Source organism: Capricornis sumatraensis, chromosome X, assembly GCF_032405125.1.
Source record: "Capricornis sumatraensis isolate serow.1 chromosome X, serow.2, whole genome shotgun sequence".
Classification (NCBI taxonomy): Eukaryota; Metazoa; Chordata; class Mammalia; order Artiodactyla; family Bovidae; genus Capricornis; species Capricornis sumatraensis.
In genome coordinates, this window is record NC_091092.1 from 75,035,985 (window position 1) to 75,056,761 (window position 20,777).

The window sequence follows — 20,777 nt, forward strand, 5'->3', positions numbered from 1 at the left end:
GGTATGAGGTTTGATTCTAAATGCAATTTTGCCCCTCCTAGCATCTTGTTGGAGCTTCTCCTTTGCTCTTGGATGTGAGGTATCTCTTTTTGGTGAGATCCAACATTATCCTGTTGATGGTTGTTCAGCAGCAAGTTTCAGTTTTGGAGTTCTCACAGGAGAAGATAAGCACATGTCCTTCTACTCTGCCATCTTTTTCAGCCATGCCAGGTAGAGCCACCCAAGACAGACAGGTCATTGCGGAGAGTTCTAACAAAACGTGGTCCACTGGAGAAGGGAATGCAAATCACTTCAGTATTCTTGCCTTGAGAACACCATGAACAGTATAAAAAGGCAAAATGATATGACACTGAAAAATGAACTCCCCAGATTGGTAGGTTCCCAATAAGTTACTGGAAAATGGTGAAGAAATAGGTCCAAAAAGAATGAAGAGGCTGAGCCAAAGCAAAAAACAGCACCCAGATGTGGAGGGGACTGCTGATGGAAGTAAAGTCCAATGCTATATAGAATAATATTTCATAGGAACCTGGAATGTTAGGTCCAAGAATCAAGGTAAATTGGAAATAGTCAAACAGGAGATGGCAAGAGTGAATATTGACATTTTAGGAATCAGTGAACTGAAATGGAACAGAATGGGTGAATTTTTTTAATAAATATATTTATTTTTTAATTGAAGGATAATTGCTTTACACAATTTTGTTATTTTCTGTCAAACATCAACATGGGTCAGCCATAGGTGTACATATGTCCCTTCCCTCCTGAAACTCCCTCCCATCTCCCTCACCATCCAATCCTTCTAGGTTGATATAGACCCCCTGTTTAGTTCACTGAGTTCAGTTCAGTTCAGTCGCTCAGTTCTGTGCAGCATGCCAGGTTTACCTGTCCATCACCAACTCCTGGAGTTTACTCAAATTCATGTCTATCAAGTCGGTGATGCCATCCAACCATATCATCCTCTGTCGTCCCCTTCTCCCACCTTCAATCTTTCCCAGCATCAGGGTCTTTTCAGATGAGTCACTTCTTCACATTAGGTGGCCAAAGTATTGGAGTTTCAGCTTCAGCATCAGTCCTTCCAATGAATACTCAGGACTCATTTCCTTTAGGATGGGCTGGTTGAACCTCCTTGCAGTCCAAGGGACTCTCAAGGGTCTTCTCCAACACCATAGTTCAAAAGCATCAATTCTTCGGCACTCAGCCTTCTTCACAGTCCAACTCTCACATCCATACATGACTACTGGAAAAATCATAGCCTCGACTAGACGTACCTTTGTTGGCAAAGTAATGTCTCTGCTTTTTAATATGCTGTCTAGGTTAGTCATAACTTTCCTTCCAAGGAGTAAACGTCTTTTAATTTCATGGCTTCAATCACCATCTGCAGTGATTTTGGAGCCCGCCCCCCCCAAAAAAAAATAAAGTCTACCACTGTTTCCACTGTTTCCCCATCTCTTTGCCATAAAGTGATGGGACTGGATGCTGTGATCTTAGTTTTCTGAATGTTGAGCTTTTAACTTTTTCACTCTCCTCTTTCACTTTCATCAAGAGACTCTTTAGTTTTTCTTCACTTTCTGCCATAAGGGTGGTGTCATCTGCATATCTGAGGTTATTGATATTTCTCCCAGAAATCTTGATTCCAGCTTGTAGCTTCATCCAGTCCAGCATTTCTCATGATGTACTCTGCATATAAGTTAAACAAGCAGGGTGACAATATACAGCCTTGATGTAACTCCTTTCCCAATTTGGAACCAGTCTGTTGTAGATGCTAGAAAGAAGGAAATGGCATTCCATGTAAGAAGTGTGACTTGAATGTGGTAAGAATGCTGAGGTAGCCATCCATTCCTATATACTGGGTTGGGCATTGTGGTTTATGAGCATTAATGTTAGAGAAGTAAGATATGGCCAGAATGGTAGAGAGCTTTGTAGATTTGCTACAGTATGAAACAGATATTAATTTTATAACCTTGAGTGATACTAATGAAAGATAAATTTTAGAAGGATTACTCAGATACTAGTGAAAGCTTATGGTGAACAGTGTCAGATTTGTGATCTCCAAAGGAGAGAATTTCACTTTGGGACCAAAGACATGGCTTCAGTCATTCAGAGTTTCATGTGGCAAAAGATTTATTACAGTGAAAAGGGGATAGAGAAAGCTTCTGACATAGACAGAAGTGGGAAGACAGTGCCTTGCTCACTAATTTGGGTGGGGCTTTAATGAAGATCATGGCATCTGGTCCCATCACTTCATGGGAAATAGATGGGGAAACAGTGTCAGACTTTATTTTTTGGGGCTCCAAAATCACTGCAGATGGTGATTGCAGCCATGAAAATAAAAGACGCTTACTCCTTGGAAGAAAAGTTATGAGCAGCCTAGATAGTATATTCAAAAGCAGAGACATTACTTTGCCGACTAAGGTCCGCCTAGTCAAGGCTATGGTTTTTCCAGTAGTCATGTATGGATGTGAGAGTTGGACTGTGAAGAAGGCTGAGCACCGAAGAGTTGATGCTTTTGAAGTGTGGTGTTGGAGAAGACTCTTGAGAGTCCCTTGGACTGCAAGGAGATCCAACCAGTCCATTCTGAAGGAGATCAGCCCTGGGATTTATTTGGAAGGAATGATGCTGAAGCTAAAACTCCAGTACTTTGGCCACCTGATGCAAAGAGTTGACTCATTGGAAAAGACTTTGATGCTGGGAGGGATTGGGGGCAGAAGAAGAAGGGGACGACAGAGGATGAGATGGCTGGATGGCATCACTGACTCGATGGACGCGAGTCTGAGTGAACTCCGGGAGTTGGTGATGGACAGGGAGGCCTGGCGTGCTGCGATTCATGGGGTTTCAAAGAGTCAGACACGACTGAACGACTGAACTGAACTGAACTTATATACGTTTTCAGTTGGTTACAAATGAATATCTCAAGTTTGTAAAGGTCTTAGCAGACCCACTCCCACAACATACATCTCAAGATTACAGGATTAGTCAGAAAGTTCTTGTTAAGAAGGAGGAAAGAGTCCTCAAGCAATATACATTGTTGTTATATAATCATTAGTACAGAGTTTAAGGAAAAACATACCCTAGAGTATGATGAGTTGTTTAGTTGTATAATCATTAGCTCTGGGCTTAAAGAAAGTTAATCTTAAATAGATCATTGCCATAACAACTCAGAGCTTAAGAAAAAAAAGTCTTATATGATGAAGACAAAGGAATGTAAAAAAGAAAAATTCATTTGTCCCTGCCTCCTCCTTGAGGGCCCTGGTCTCTTTATCAACCTACCTAAGAACAAGCTCTCTCACTAGTATGATGAAAATGAAAGTGAAAGTGAAAGTCGCTCAGTCATGTCCGACTCTTTGCGACCCCATGGACTATACAGTCCATGGAATTCTCCAGGGCATAATACTGGAGTGGGTAGCCTTTCCCCTCTCCAAGGGATCTTCCCAACCCAGGGGTTAAACCCAGGTCTCCCACATTGCAGGCAGATTCTTTGCCAGCTGAGCCACAAGAGAAGCCCAAGAATACTAAAGTGAGTAGCCTATCCCTTCTCCATCAGATCTTCTTGATCCAGGAATTGAACCAGGGTCTCCTGAATTGCAGGCAGACTCTTTACCAACTGAGCTATCAGGGAAATACCTCACTAGTATGCAGAGACACAAAACAGAAAAAAACAACATATAGTTGAGTATGTGTCACAGTGGCTTCAGGAGTGGCATGATACTAGAAATGGAGAGGAAAGATTAAAGCCAGGAGACATTTTAAATAACTGAAATAGTCCCAGTAACTAAAGAACTGGGAGTCAGTCATATAGAGATGGTGGTTAAATCCATGAGTGGTGTAGGAGGTAATCAAGGGAGAGAATAAAGCTAGGGAAACAAGATAAACTGTAATATTTGGCATCCGTCTGTCTACAATGTGGGAGACCTGGGTTCAATCCTTGGGTTGGGAAGATTCTCTGGAGAAGGAAATGGCAACCCACTCCAGTACTCTTGCCTAGAAAATCCCATGGATGGAGGAGCCTGGTGTCCATGGGGTCGCAAAGAGTCGGACATGACTGAGTGACTTCACTTTCACTTTCAAGGTGGCACTAGCCGTAAAGAACACAACTACCAATGCAGGAGACATAAGAGACATTGGTTTGATCCATGGCTTGGAAAGATTCCCTGGAGGAGGGCATGGAAACCTACTCCAGTATTCTTGCCTGGGGAATTCCATGGACAGAGTAAGCCTGGTGGTCTACAGTCCATAGGGTCACACAGAGACGGACATGACTGAAGCAACTAAACATGCACACAAAAGCAACATTCGCATGAATTCAAGTGGACAAGGAAATGAATGGAAAAGAGAAATTCAGAGGGTAAATAATAAAACCTTTGAGGACACTCATAATTCAGGGAAGAGCCTTACAAAAATACAGTGAATGAACGAGTATTGCCCTACTTTACACATGAAAAAGTTGAAGCTAGGGAGGTAAAGTCACTTATGTAAGGCAATTAAGCAGTCATAACTCAACCTAAGTTCTTGGAGACACCACATTATGTCCATTTCCCTACTCTGCCCAATCTCTGAAAACCAATGGGTATGAAAAAGTATACATATACTCTTGTGGTCACTTCCCATAGTATCAGAGGTTTATGTGGGAACATAGGGTTTTAAAGGAAGGGAGGAGATCTAGGATGAGGCAGGAAGAGACACAGCTGGGCCAGCATATACTAAGATGAAAATGACATCATTCTTGGTTCAAGAAAACATTTATTGAATAATGGTAAAATCACTACAGTATAGGCAGCAAGAGCAGGTAGGGGTAGTGAAAGTAGTATAGGTGTAGATGGTAGAAGGAGAAAGTAAATTATTTTCCTAAATTCTGCATTTGTCTTCTATTATGCAGAGCCTAATTTTTTAAAGTATCTGCATCCTTTCAATTTAGTCCTCACCTGGCGATGACCCTTTGCAGCCTTAGCTTACTCTCCTATGGGAGTGAAACTATGGAGGAAGTTGATATTTGAGTTTTCCAGCTCAAGTTTCAATGTCTGCAAGCCTGGTTTTAATTCAAATGATTGCAGGAAGGAATTGCTCTGGCCAAGTCAAGTGTGGATTGCAATGGCAAATAGTAAAAGAAACCCATCTAGCAGAATACTAAAAGCCAACATCTGAAAAGGTACACTGCCAAACCATACCTACAAAGTTCTGAGACAGCCAACCATCAGAAAAAAACATCAAGGCAAATAGTGCATTGAAGTTCCAGAAGTGCCTTTTACATTGATCATTTGCTTTCTTGATAGAAATGTATAGCTAAGATGAGATGTATGCTCAAGCACTTGCTGCCTCTTTTTCTCTTTGGAGGTGTTTGACAAACATGAGTAATTCTCTGTATATCCTTCACTGAAGAGCTGGGTCAATACAACTGCTTTCTGTTCAGACTTACAGGCAAGAATACCCTAGGTCTGAGATTCCAAATAAGACAGAATGCTGTGCCCACCATAGAGACATGATTCCAAAGACAGACATTAGTAGAGCCACTTTTTACTATTCCACTCTTCCTGGAAGAAAGCAGACTTGTCTTTGGAATCTGCCTGGTTAATTTAGTGGCATGAGAAGTTGCTATCCTACTGTGGCAAGAGTAACCCACCCTGGCTGTCCTCTATTTTCTGGGACCCAGACCTTACACTTATGGGAGCACTATGAAGGCACATTGAGTTCATAAAAGAGAAATGTAAGGGACTGTAAGGGACAACCACTGTCAACTTTCTTTTAATCTCAAATTGCCAAGTACATTATTATGTATGGAATGTAAAGAAAGTGATTATCTGTACATTAAGCAAGCTGATTCAGAGTATACTTTGCTCCTCAAATGATCAAACAGATGTTGGCAATTTGATCTCTGGTTATTCTGCCTTTTCTAAATCCAGCTTGAACATCTGGAAGTTCTCAGTACACATATTATTTAAACCTGGCTTGGAGAATCTTGAGCATTACTTTGCTAGCATGTGAGATGAGTGCAATTGTGCAGTAGTTGGAACATTCCATGACATTGCCTTTCTTTGGGGTTGGAATGAAAACTGATCTTTGCCAGTCCAGTGGTCACTGCTGAGTTTTCCAAATTTGCTGGCATATTGAGTGCAGCACTGTGACACCATCATCTTTTAGGATTTGAAATAGCTCAACTGGAATTCATTCACCTCCACTAGCTTTTGTTAGTGATGCTTCCTAAGGCCCACTACTTCACATTCCAGGATATCTGGCTCTAGGTGACTGATCACACTATCATGGTTATCTGGGTCATGAAAATCTTTTTAATGTACTTCTTCTGTCTCTTGATGAAAGTAAAAGAGGAGTGAAAAAGTTGGCTTAAAGCTCAACATTCAGAAAACAGAGATCATGGCATCCGGTCCCATCACTTCATGGGAAATAGATGGGGAAACAGTGGAAACAGTGTCAGACTTTATTTTGGGGGGTTCCAAAATCACTGCAGATGGTGACTGCAGCCATGAAATTAAAAGACGGTTACTCCTTGGAAGAAAAGTTATGACCAACCTAGATAGCATATTGAAAAGCAGAGACATTACTTTGCCGACTAAGGTCCATCTAGTCAAGGCTATGGTTTTTCCAGTAGTCATGTATGGATGTGAGAGTTGGACTGTGAAGAAGGCTGAGTGCCGAAGAATTGATGCTTTTGAATTGTGGTGTTGGAGAAGACTCTTGAGAGTCCCTTGGACTGCAAGGAGATCCAACCAGTCCATTCTGAAGGAGATCAGCCCTGGGATTTCTTTGGAAGGAATGATGCTAAAGCTGAAACTCCAGTACTTTGGCCACCTCATGCGAAGAGTTGACCCATTGGAAAAGATTCTGATGCTGGGAGGGATTGGGGTCAGGAGGAGAAGGGGACGATAGAGGATGAGATGGCTGGATGGCATCACTGACTCGATGTATGTGAGTCTGAGTGAACTCCGGGAGTCGGTGATGGACAGGGAGGCCTGGCGTGCTGCGATTCATGGGGTCACAAAGACTCGGACATGACTGATCGACTGAACTGAACTGAATTCTGTGTATTTTTACCACTTCTTAATATCTTCTGCTTCTGTTAGGTCCATACCATTTCTGTACCTTTTTGTGCACATGTTTGCGTGAAATATTCCCTTGGTATATCCAATTTTCTAAAAGAGATCTCTAGTCTTTCCCATTCTACTGTTTTCCTCTATTTCTTTCCATTGATCACTGAGGAAGGCTTTATTATCTCTCCTTGCTATTCTTTGGAATTCTGCGTACAAATGGGTATTTCATTCCTTTTCTGCTTTGCCTTTCACTTCTTTTCTCAGCTATTTGTAAGCCCTTCTCAGACAACCATTTTGCATTTTATCATTTCTTTTTCTTGGGGATGATCTTGATCACTGCCTCCTGTACAATGTCACGAATCTCTGTCCAAAGTTCTTCAGGCACTTTGTCTATCAGACCAAATCCCTTGAATCTATTTGTCACTTCCACTGTATAATCATAAGGGGTTTTATTTAGGTAATAACTGAATGGTCTAGTGATTTTTCCTACTTTCTTCAATTTAAGTCTGAATTTTGCAATAAGGACTTCGTGATCTGAGCCACAGTCAGCTCCCAGTCTTGTTTTTGCTGACTGTATAGAACTCTATCTTTGGCTGCAAAGAATAAAATCAATCTGATTTTGCTATTGACCATCTGATGATGTCCATGTGTAGAGTCTTCTCTTGTGTTGTTGGAAGAGGGTGTTTGCTGTGACCAGTACATTCTCTTGGCAAAACTCTGTTAGCTTTTGCCCTCCTTCATTTTGTACTCCAAGGCCAAACTTGCCTGTTACTCCAAGTATCTCTTGACTTCCTACTTTTGCATTCCAGTCTTCTATGATGAAAAGGACATCTTCTTTGGTATTAATTCTAGAAGGTCTTGTAGGTCTTCATAAAACCATTCAACTCCAGCTTTTTCAGCATTAGTGGTTGGGGCATAGACTTGGATTACCATGATATTGAATGGTTTGCCTTGGAAATGAACACAGATCATTCAATTGTTTTTGAGACTGCATCCAAGTATTGTATTTTAGACTCTCTTGTTGACTATGAGGGTTACTCCATTTCTTCTAAGGGATTCTTGCCCACAGTAGTAGATATAATGGTCATCTGAATTAAACTCACTCATTCCAGTACACTTTAGTTCATTGATTCCTAAAAGGTCGATGTTCACTCTTGCCATCTGCTGTTGACCACTTCCAATTTGCCTTGATTCATGGATCTAACATTCCAGGTTCCTATGCAATATTGCTCTTTACAGCATCAGACTTTGCTTCCATCACCAGTCACATCCACAACTGGGCGTTGTTTTCACTTTGTCTCAGTCTCTTCATTCTTTCTGGAGTTATTTCTCCGCTCTTCTCCAGTAGCATATTGGGCATCTACCGACCTGGGGAGTTCATATTTCAGTGTCATATCTTTTTGCCTTTTCATACTGTTCATGGGGTTCTCAAGACAAGAATACTGAAGTGGCTTGTCATTCCCTTCTCCAGTGGACCACGTTTTGTCAGAACTCTCCACTATGACCCATCCATCTTGAGTGGCCCTACATGACATGGCTCATAGTTGCATTGAGTTAGACAAGGCTGTGGTCCATGTGATCAGTTTGATTAGTTTTCTGTGATTGTGATGTTCATCCTGTCTTCCCTCTGATAAGGATAAGAGTCTTATGGAAGCTTCCTGATGGGAGAGACTGACAGTGGGAGGAAACTGGGGCTTGTTCATGGGTGGATCCATTCTCAGTAAATCTTTAATCAAATTTTCTGTTGAAGGGTGGGACTGTCTTCCCTCCCTGTTGTTTGACCTGAGACCAAACTATTAGGGGTAATGAAGATAATGGCGACCTCCTTTAAAAGGTCCTGTTCTTGCACTGTTTTATTCAATGCCCCTGACCCTGCAGCAGGCCACTGTCGACCCACACGTCTACTGGAGACTCCTGGACACTCACAGGCAAGTCTGGGCTAGTTTCTTGTGGAGTCACTGCTCCTTTCTCCTGGGTCCTGGTATGCACAAGGTTTTCTTTGTCCCCTCCAAGAGTCTGTTTCCCCAGTCCTGTATAAGTTCTGTTATCAAATCCCACTGGCCTGCAAAGTCAAATTCCTGGGGGTTCTCAGTCCCTTTGCCAGATCCCCCGGTTGGGAAATCTGTTGTGTACCCTAGAAGTTTCTTAACAATATGAGAATTTTTTGGTATCATTGTTCTGCAGTTTGTGGGTTGTCTGCTCATTGGCTCTACGGTGGGGTTAATGATGACCTCCTCCAAGAGGGCTTATGCCAAGGCTGTGTGACTCAGGTCTACTGCACCCAGAGCCCGTGCCCCTGCAGGAGGCCACAGGAGACAGTCAAACACTCAAAGGCAGGTCTGGCTCAGTCTCTGTGGGGTCTCTGAGTCCTGGTGCACAAAAGGTTTTGTTTGAGCCTTCTGAGCATCTCTGGAAGGTATTGAGTTTGATTCTAAACATGATTTCGCCCCTCCTACAGTTTTGCTTGGGTTTCTCCGTTGCCCTTGGACGTGGGGTATCATTTTTTGGTGAGATTCAACATTCTCCTGTCAATGGTTGTTCAGCAGTGAGTTCTCACAAGAAAAGATGAGTACGTGGCCTTCTACTCCGCCATCTTGCTCCACAAGTTGGCTCCAGAGATCAAATTGCCAACGTCAGTTGGATCATAGAAAAAGCAAGAGAATTCCAGAAAAACATCTACTTCTGCTTTACTGACTATGCCAAAGCCTTTGACTGTGTGGATCACAATGAACTGTGTAAAATTCTTAAAGAGATGGTGATACCAGACCACCATACCTGCCTCCTGAGACATCTGTATGCAGGTCAAGAAGCAACAATTAGAACAACAGGAAACAACAGACTGGTTCCAAATTGGGAAAGGAGTACGTCAGGGCTGTATATTGTCACCCTGCTTATTTAACTTATATGCAGAGTACATCATGCGAAATGCTGGGCTGGATGAAGCACAAGTTGGAATCAAGATTGCCAGGAGAAATTTCAATAACCTCAGATATACAGATGATACCACCCGTATGGAAGAAAGAAAAGAGGAAATAAAGAGATCTTGATGAAAGTGAAAGAGGAGAGTGAAAAAGTTGGCTTAAAACTCAACATTCAGAAAACCAAGATCATGGCATCCGGTCTCATCACTTCATGTCAAATAGATGGGGAAACAATGGAAACAGTGACAGACTTTATTTTCTTGGGCTCAAAAATCACTGCAGATGGTGACTGCAGCCATGAAATTTAAAGATGCTTGCTCCTCTGAAGTAAAGCTATGACCAACCTAGACAGCATATTAAAAAGCAGAGACATTACTTTGCTGACAAAGTTCCATTTATCAAAGCTATGGTTCTTCCATTAGTCATGTATGGATGTGAGAGTTGGACTATAAAGAAAGCTGACTGCTGAAGAGTTGCTGCTTTTGAACAGTGGTGTTGGAGAAGACTCTTGAGAGTCCCTTGGACTGCAAGAAAATCCAACTAGTCAATCCTAAAGGAAATCAATCCTGAATATTCATTGGAAGTACTGATGCTGAAGAGAAGCTCCAATACTTTAGCCACCTGACACGAAAAACTGACTCATTGAAAAAGACCCTGATGCTGGGAAAGATTGAGGGTAGTAGGAGAAGGGGACAACAGAGAATGAAATGGTTGGATGGCATCACCAACTCTATGGACATGAGTTTGAGCAAGCTCTGGGAGTTGGTGATGGACAAGGAAGCCTGGCATGCTGCAGTCCATGGGGTGGCAAAGAGTCGGACACAACTGAGCAACTGAACTGAACTTGCTCCTCAATAGGCTGGGGATTGGAAACAAGAAATCTCTGCTGTAAATGATGTTGCTTGTTGATTCCAAAGCCTCTTATTTTTGAGATATATCATTCCTTTTTTAAAACACACCAACACCTAAAGTGCTATAACAGCTATCTCAATTATGTCCAGTGGAATAACAAAACAGAGTAATTTTGTTAGTGAAAGTGAAGTCGCTCAGTCATGTCCAACTCTTTGCGACCTCATGGACCATAGCCTACCAGGCTCCGTGGTCCTTGGGATTTTCCAGGCAAGAATACTGGAGTGGGCTGTCATTTCCTTCTCCAGGGGATCTTCGCAACCCAGGGATCGAACCCGGGTCTCCTGCATTGCAGACAGACACTTTACCGTCTGAGCCACCAGGGAAGCCCAAATATTCCATTAAAGCCAAATGATGTTAAGCTGTCATCATAGCTAGTTAAGTCAAATACAAGCCACTATTATAGATCAGATAATGCTGACAAATAAAATAATCTTAGTACATAGTACAGCAGGCTGACTACTCTTTAAATGTGAATGCTTGGACTGGTTGCAAGTGCTTCAGTAGATAGCACACCAGTCTTTAGATATTTGTAGATGTCTGCTGCCTCCAGGGATTGCCTGAGAAGGAAGTATGCCAATGAATGAATACCCAGCCATGCAAGAGAAAGGACATTTGTTTACCTTCACTTTTCAACCTTACAGATTATCCAGAAGGATCATCATCTCTTGCTGTGGAAACAGAAACATAGCAGCTTTTACATCTCCTGCATCTCTCAAACAGGTCAGTGTTCTGAGGGAGACACATAGAGAAATACCTGGACTGCTAAGAAGCAGTCTGGGGAGCTGAACTAGAAAAGGAGTAAGTTCTCACCTCTCAAGCAAGATGTTAAATTATTCTATCTTTTATTATTAACATAAGCAGAAGTTCTATACATAAGTTCCCTGTGTAGTGTACTGAAAAAGATGCCCTTACTCCCTGCAAACTCATGTTATTAACTTTGCCTAAAAGACCCCAGGTATTCAGAAACAGTCAAACATCTCGTTTGGGTTTTTGCCTTCTTTTCCTGCTGCATTTCAGGTCTCTGAAATGAAAAAGATTACACATAGGTGTGTGTGGTGTTTTTTTTTTTTTTTTTTGGCCTGACTCCATTATGTCAGTTAAAAACCTATTCTTACCCATAAACAAGCAAAGAGCACAATCCCTACACTCCCACTCTCTCAAAATGCTATTAATTTGTTCATCAGTGGTAGGCAGCCTTACACATGGGATTCTCTTTGACCTAATGAAAAGCTAAACAGCCTTTCCTTTGCAACATTTACAGGTAAATAAACTCAATATAATTTAGTATCAAAGTAAAGTTTTTAGTAAAAAAAAATACCGTGGAGCATGAACTGATCTGATAAGCCTCCAGTTCTATTCCCATGAAAAATCTGGCAATTATTTAGAGGCCATCAATCTGTTGGCTCTCAGGTCTTCACCTCTTTACCTTACAGAACCCTACTGTGAACCAGTATAGATGCTATATAAGATTTTCTATATGCTAGTCACTTTGCTGTGTACTTGACAATGTTATCTCAGTTAATGCTCACATCAGCTCTTCAAGGTGAATGTTACTATCCCCATTTTAATGAGAAACCTGAAGTCCAAAGAAGTTAAACCATCTATCTAGCTACTATGTAAATAACCTAACATTGCAACTGAGGTCTGTCTGACTTCAGATTATGCCCTTTCTAATATAGTACTGCATTTAAAAACCTGATTTGCTATATTTACTGTGCACCTTCACTTATAATTAAAGGTTTAAAAGAGGAAAGAATTAAATCTGTCTTCTTATCCAAAGTCCTAATGAAATGTTTGACACTTGTGTGGTAATAGTACTTAGATTTCAGTTATCCATGGTGTCTATCTCCCTAATTTTCTTATTTTAGCATTTTACTATGGGTATTCTTTGACATATTAATAGATATTAACAGGGAAAAGTTATTTGGTGAAATAAATTTAGGAAACCCTTCATCCATATTAGAGAGTTATCTTTACCATAGGAATTATGCAAATAAGTTTTGTCACTCTCCAAGAGGAGATTGTAGTAGCCCCCTGAAGTTACTTGATTGAACTTATTTACTTATATGCAGATCTGGGAACTTTGTCTTTAGTGCAGTACTTGTCAAGATTGATAATATGCTAAGGAGTTTTGTGAATCCCCAAAAGTGGAATAAGTTTTTTCAAAATTTATATGACCATGCCCTTTTTTCATAATATCTTGGGTAAATATGAAGCGATAAAATACATTTTAATGATTCTCTAGGTAAGCAAAATTGCCTTTAAGCAATGCTTTTCCCATTGCACCCTGTTCAAATAAATTAACTGATCAATTTTGTGGGAACAACATATGTTCTAATAATAGAAAACTGTTTGTGAACACGAGAAGGCAGAATGGTACAATCATTTCGAAGTTTATCAACATATTAAGAATTATACATAGTCACTACAGTGATGTTTGTGAAAGCTCCAAATGGCAAACAACTTGAATGTCTATCAACAGGAGAATGGTTGAATAAGTTATGTATTTCTCAATTATTTTATACATGGTTTTCTTGTTTTTATTTTGAAAGTTTTAAAAATTAAAAAATAAAGGATAAAGTGAATACCTCTCTATTTACAACTTATGATTAACAAAGGCTAGCATATTTTTTTCATTTTTTCTCAAATTTTTATGTATAAAAAAATTATTGCCATAATTTTTTACACACAAAAACACTGATTCTCGATATTTTCTTTGAAATAAAAAGTCAAATTTGGAGAAACATTTGCAAAATATGTAACACAAAAATTTTTTTGTAACACACAATTTAGCATCCTCAATTTACAAAGATCTTACAAATCAGTAAAAGAAGGAATAACACAACAGTTGGAGATTCTGCAAAGGTTGAGAATAATCAACAAAATAAAAGTTAAAAAAACATGAAAATTACTCAACTTCAGTAGAAAAAAAAATTAAAATAACCCTAGATATTAATTTTTGTCTACTAAAGAAGCCAATTTTTATAATGTTGGCAAGAAAAGGTGCTGATGATATAAGGTTAAATTCACAGATAAGTTTTTGAGGGAAAAATATATAACATATATAAAAACCTTAAATATTTCATGTAATTTTATCTGATAACTACATTTTAGAAATGTATTTTAATTTTAATGAAGTCATCAGAGATCTACATAACTATTCATTGTCAATTTATTATAATACCAGAAAATTGAAAACAAAATTAAATATCTAACAATATAGGAATGGTAAAATAAATTACCAAATAATTATGGTGAACTATTATATACTGTCAAAAGTAATTATTTTGAAGAATAATTCATAAGATTATGTGAAAAAGCTGTATGAGTGCAGTTTAATTCTGAAAAGTTTACTGAGATATAGTTCACATACCATGTAATTTGACCACAACAGTGTACAATTCAGTGGTTTTTTGGATATTCACAGTCATATAACCATTACCACAATCAATTTTAGACCATTTTCATTGCCTACAAAAGAAACCCCATACTCATTACTAGTTACTCCCCATACCTCCACTCCCACCTATAGGAAACCACTAATCTACTTTCTATCTCTATAGATTTGCCTAATCTGGACATTCCATATAATCCATGATTCCATGGAATCATACAATATGTGATCTTTTGGAAGAAAGCATGTGTAAATCAAATATTTGATAGGAGATTTGTATGCAGAATACATCAATATAAAGAGCTCTTACAATTCTATGGTAAAAAGATGATACATATTTTAATGAGCAAGGGATTTGAATAGACATTTCTCCACAACAAGTGACCAATAAGCACATGAAAAGATGCTTAACATCATTACCTATTAAGGAATGCAAATCAAAACAACAAGATACTATTTAATAACCACTAGAATGGCTATTGTCATTGTTGTTCAGTCGCTAAGTCATATCTGACTCTTTTGCACATCCATGGACCATACCCAACCAGGTTCCTCCATCCATGGAATTTCCTGGTGGCTCAGTGGTAAAGAATCCGCTTGCCAATGCAGGAGATACAGATTCAACTTCTGGGACAGGAAGCTTCCCTGGAGAAGGAAATGGCAACCTAGTCCAGTATTCTTGCCTGGAAAATCCCATGGACAGAGAAGCCTGGTGGGCCACAGTCCATGGGGTTGCTGAAGACTTAGTGACTAAACAACGACAGAGGATGGCTATAATCCAGAAGACAGATAATAACAAGTGCTGGTGAGGATTCGGAGAAATTGGAACCTTCATACACTTCTGGTGGCAGTACAGAATGGTGCAGTCACTTTGGAAAACAGTTTGGAAGTCCTTTAGTATGTTAAACATAAAATTACCATTGTTGTTATTCACTTACCAAGTCATGTCCAACTCTTTGTGACCCCATGGACCACAGCATGCCAGGCCTCTCTGTCCCTCACCATCTCCCAGAGTTTGCCCAAGTTCATGTCCGTTGTTCATGTCTAAAATTACCATACACCCCAACAATTCCACTTCTTTGTATATAACCAAGAAAAATGAAAATCATATGCCCAAACAAAAACTCCTGCATGAATGGTCACAGCAGCACTATTCATAATACCCAAAAAATGGAAAAAACACTAATATCCATCTACTGATGAATAGATAAACAAAATGTGGCATATCTGTACAATGGAGTGCCATTTGGCAACCAAAGAAATGCATGCTACAACATGGGATAGACCTTGAAAACATTATAGAATAGTATTTTTAATTTTAATTTAAAATTTTTAACTATTAAAATATATCTATATATGTAGGGAAACACTGAAAGGAATTATACCAAAATATAAGTAAAAACAAACTTTTTACATGGGTTACTTCCTTCTCTGTCAAGCCTTAACAGTTCAACCTCTCTCTCGGCAATATTCTTTTCTCCCTAACTTCATTGCTTTAGCCAGCAAAAATCCAAACTCCAGATCCAATCCAGCCATCTGCTTTCTCCATTTCTATACTCAGGCTGCTGAGAACTACTACAAAAATAATACAACTGGTTATAAATACTCACCGCAACTGATTAGAAATAACACAGCTGAGACTACACATTTGTGACCTTCAACTTAAACTGATCTGATAAGTTTTCGCTGTTTACCAGTAGTTCTTTCCTTTGTTAACCACAACTTCATATAGTCTGTCTTATCACTGTCATTCCACACATCATGCTGCTAAATCTCTTCAGTCGTGTCGAACTCTGTGTGACCCCATAGATGGCAGCCCACTAGGCTCCTGTGTCCCTGGGATTCTCCAGGCAAGAATACTAGAGTGGATTGCCATTTCCTTCTCCAATGCATGAAAGTGAAAAGTAAAAGTGAAGTCTCTCAGTCATGCCCGACTCTTAGCGACCCCATGGACTGCAGCCTACAAGGCTCTGCCGTCCATGGGATTTTCCAGGCAAGAATACTGGAGTGGATTGCCATTGCCTTCTCCACCTAACACATGAAATAGGGCTAAGAAAGGAAATAAAAGTCACTCTAATTGGAAAAGAAGAAGTAAAATTATCTCTATTTTCAGATGTCATGATTGTCTACATAATCTACAAAAACTCCTAGAACTAATGAGTAAGTTTATCAAGTTCACAGCACACAAGATCAATGGACAAACATCTATTATATTCCTATATACTAGCATTGCATAATTGGGAAACCAAAATCAAAAACACAATACCATTCACAATAACTTCAAAAAAGGTAAATAACTAGATATATATTTAACAAATCATACATAATATCTATATGCCCAAACTTATAAAACATTGATGAAAAAGCCATGGAAGACCTAAATAAACAGAGATATATACTATGCTTATGGGTCAGAAGATTCTGTGTAATTAAGATAGCAATACTCCCAAAATTGATAGAAATTTAATATAATCCTAATTCAGATTTTAATTTTAGTTAAAGTTTTTTGTATAAATAGAGAAGCTGACACTAAAATTTATATGTAAAAGTAAGGAAACTAGAATAGTCAAAACAATTCTGAAAAAAATACAAAATTGAAGGACTCAAACTTCCAATTTTAAGACATACTATAAAGCTATAGTAGTCAAGACAGTGCAATATTAACCAAAGGAACAGACCTATGAACCAATGGAACAGAATAAAAAATAAACTACATAGACAGACCCATAAAGATGCTCAACTGATTTTTACACAAAGATACAATGGTAATTCAGTGGAGAACATACAGTCTTCAACAAACAGTGATAGAATAATTGGACATAGCTACACCTACAGCTCACAACATGTACAAAATTTAATTCAAAATGATCATACACCTAAATGCAAAACTGTAAAATCTCAGAAGAAAATTTAGGAGGAAATCTTTATTACTTTGAGTTAAGCAAATAGTTCTTAGATATGACATCAAAAGTATTATACCTGAAAGAAAAAAATTACAAGTTGAACTTCAACAAAATTAAAAGTGTATTCTCTGAGAAAATCATTGTTAAGAGAATAAAAAGACAGGCCACTGACTGAGAGAAAATATTTGCAAAACACATGTCTGATAACAGACTTGTATCTAGATTATGTTAAAGGTTCTAAAATCTCAAAAGTAAGAAAGCAAACACAATAAAATAATGAGCAAAAGGTTTGAATGGATATTTCACCAAAAGTGGAAATAAGTATAAGAAAAAATGCTTAATGGGGTGGCCAAAATGACAGAGTAGGAACACCCTGATCGCATCTCCTCTGATGGACACAGCAAAATTACAACTACTTATAGAGTAGCTATCTCTGAGAATGACCTGAAGACTAGCAGCAAATTTTCCCGAAACTAAAGACATAAAGAAGGAACCACAATGAGACAGGTGGGAGGGGCAGAGGCAGTATAGCCAGGACCTACACCTTCAGGTGAGTGACCCACAAATGGGAGAAATAAAACAATCATAGAAATTCTCCCCAAGGAGCAAGGGAACTGATTCCCAAATCAGTCTCCCCAGCCTGGGGATCCTACACTGGCAAGATGAGCTCACAGAACATCTAACATTGAAAACTACCAGGAATTAGGGTGAAAGAGCTGGAAAGCTATAGGAAACAGACTTTGCTCTTAAAAGGCACACAAAAAATCCCACATACCCGAAGTCCCAGGATAGAAGCAGTAGTTTGAAAGAAGCCTGGGTCAGACCCACTTGTTGATCTTGGAGAGACTCCTGGAGAGACAGAGGGCAACTACTACTCACCCTGGGGAATGGAGACAGTGGTGGCAGCCATTTGGAGTACCTTATTCTGATAACACCAGCACTGGGAATCATCATTTTGGAATCCTCCTACCAGCCTGTTTGCACTGAGGACTCAGCCTCACCCAATAACAGGTTGGCACCAGCACCAAGTCCCCTCAAGCCACACAATCACAGGGATTTCTAACTCCACCTACCAGTAGGCTGGCAGCAGCTCCAACCCCCGCCCACCCCCCCACCCCTGCCCAGGCCACAGAGCCAACTATGTGGGAAACCTATCCCACATTTCAGTAGGCCCACAGCCACTGCAGAAGGCATGGCCTCATAGCTAACTATATTGGGATCAAGACCTACCCCCATGCACACCCACAGTATTTAGCCTTGCCCCAAGAGAAGGGCACATGCAGCCCTCATAGGAGGCACCCCTAGAACATATAGCACTGGTGATGTGAGGGGAGCATGCTGCTGGGCTCCATAGGACGTGTCCTATATAAGGTCACTTTTCCAAGATCAAGAAACATAACCAATCTACCAAATACATAGAAATAAAAATAGCAAATTAGGCAAAATGAACTGACAGAAGGATTTGTTCCAAACAAAGAAACAAGCTGAAACCCCAGAAGAAGAGCTAAATGAAATGAAGATAAGCAAACTACCTGATAAAGAGTTTAAAGTAATCATCAGAAAGATGTTCAACAAACTCGTGAGATGAATGGGTTAACACAGTGAAATTTTCAACAAAGGGTTAGAAAATATAAAGAAGAAACAAATACATTTGAAGAATATAATAGCTTAAATTAAAAAAAAAACACTAGAAGGAGTCAACAATATATTAGATGACACAGCAGAATGGATCAGCAATCTGGATGACACATAGTAGAAATCACACAAGCTGAAGAGGAAAAAGAAAAAAGAGCTTTAAAAGGGGGGGAAATTGTTGAAGAGACCTCTGAGACAACATCAGCATACTACATTTTCATTATATGGGTCACAGAAAGAAGAGATAAAGGGTTAGAGAACTTATTTGAAGAAGTAATACTTGAAAACTTCCCTAACCTGGGAAAGGAAACAGACAACCAGATCCAGAAAACACAGAGCATCCCAAATGAGATGAATTCAAAGAAGTACACACCAAGACAACATTATATTTAAAGGGAAAAATTAAAACAAGAATCTTAAAAGCAGCAAGGAAAAGCAATGTGCTATATACAAGGGAACTCACATAAAGCTATCATCTGACTTTTCAGAAGAAACTCTGCAGTCCAAAAGGGATTGACACAATATATTCAAAATGATGAAAGGAAAAAGTTACAACCAAGACTGCTCTACCGTTCAGAATTCTCATTCAGATTTAAACAAGTGATAAATAATTTTTCAGACAAGCAGAAGTAGAAAGAGTTCAGCACCACCAAACCAGGTTAAGAAGAAAAGTTAAAGGCACTCCTCTAAGCAAAAAAACGAGGGAGGGGACACATGTATTCCTATAACCGATTCATGTTGATGTATGACAAAAATGATCAAAATATTCCGCAATATGTAAGGCAAATGCTAACAAGTATGAAAGTCTCCCACAATAATAGTGGGAGACTTTAATACTCCCACTCACACCTATGGATAGATCAACTAAACAGAAAATTAGCAAGAAAATGCAAACTTTAAATGATACAATGGATCAGTTAGACCTAATTGATATCTATAAGACTTTCACCCCAAAACAATGAATTTCATCTTTTTCTGAAGAGCACACGGAAGCTTGTCCAGGATAGATCACATCCTGGGCCATAAATCTCGCCTTGGTAAATTAAAAATAAAATAAAATAAAATAATTCCAAGCATCTTTTCCAATCACAATGTGGTAAGATTAGATGTCAACTACATGGAAAAAAAAAAAAAAAACTATTAAACACACAAACGTATGGAGGATAAATAACACTCTTCTGAATAACCAACAATCCACAGAAGAAATCAAAAAAGAAATCAATATATGCATAGAAACAAATGAAAATGAAAACACAACAATCCAAAACCTGTGGGACTCAGTAAAAGCAGTGCTAAGGGAAAGAGTCATAGCAATACAAGCTTACCTCAAGAAATAAGAGAAAAATCAAATAAATAACCTAACTCTACACCTAAAGCAACTAGAAAAAAAAGAAATGAAGCACCCCAGGGTTAGTAGAAGGAAAGAAATCATAAAAATTAGGGCAGAAATAAATGCAAAAGAAACAAAAGAGACCATAGCAAAAATCAACAAAGCTAAAGGCTGGTTCTTTGAGAAGATAAATAAAATAGACAAACCATTAGCCAGACTCAACAAGAAAACAAGGGAGAAGAATCAAATCTGCAAAAGTAGAAATGAAAATGGAGAAATCACAACAGACAACACACAAATACAAAGGATCATAAGAGACTACTATCAGCAACTATATGCCAATAAAATGAACAACTTGGAAGAAATAGACAAATTCCTAGAAAAGTGTAACTTTCCAAAACTGAACCAGGAAGAAATAGAATATCTTAACAGACCCGTAACAACCACAGTAATCGAAACTGTAATCAAAAATCTTCAAAAAAAAAAAAAAAGCCCAGGCTTCACAGCTGAATTTTACCAAAAATTTAGAGAAGAGCTAACACCTATCCTATTCAAACTCTTCCAGAAAATGGCAGAGGAAGGTAAACTTCCAAACTCATTCTATGAGGCCACCATCACTGTAATACCAAAATCTGACAAACATGCCAC

The 20,777-nt window shown here is 39.0% G+C and overlaps 1 protein-coding gene across 1 annotated transcript in view; it reads left to right on the plus strand.

Moving 5' to 3' along the window:
- The window catches only part of ZDHHC15 (zinc finger DHHC-type palmitoyltransferase 15), a 100,914-nt gene that overhangs the window by 75,572 nt on the left and 4,565 nt on the right, over window positions 1-20,777 (plus strand). The window lies entirely within an intron of this gene.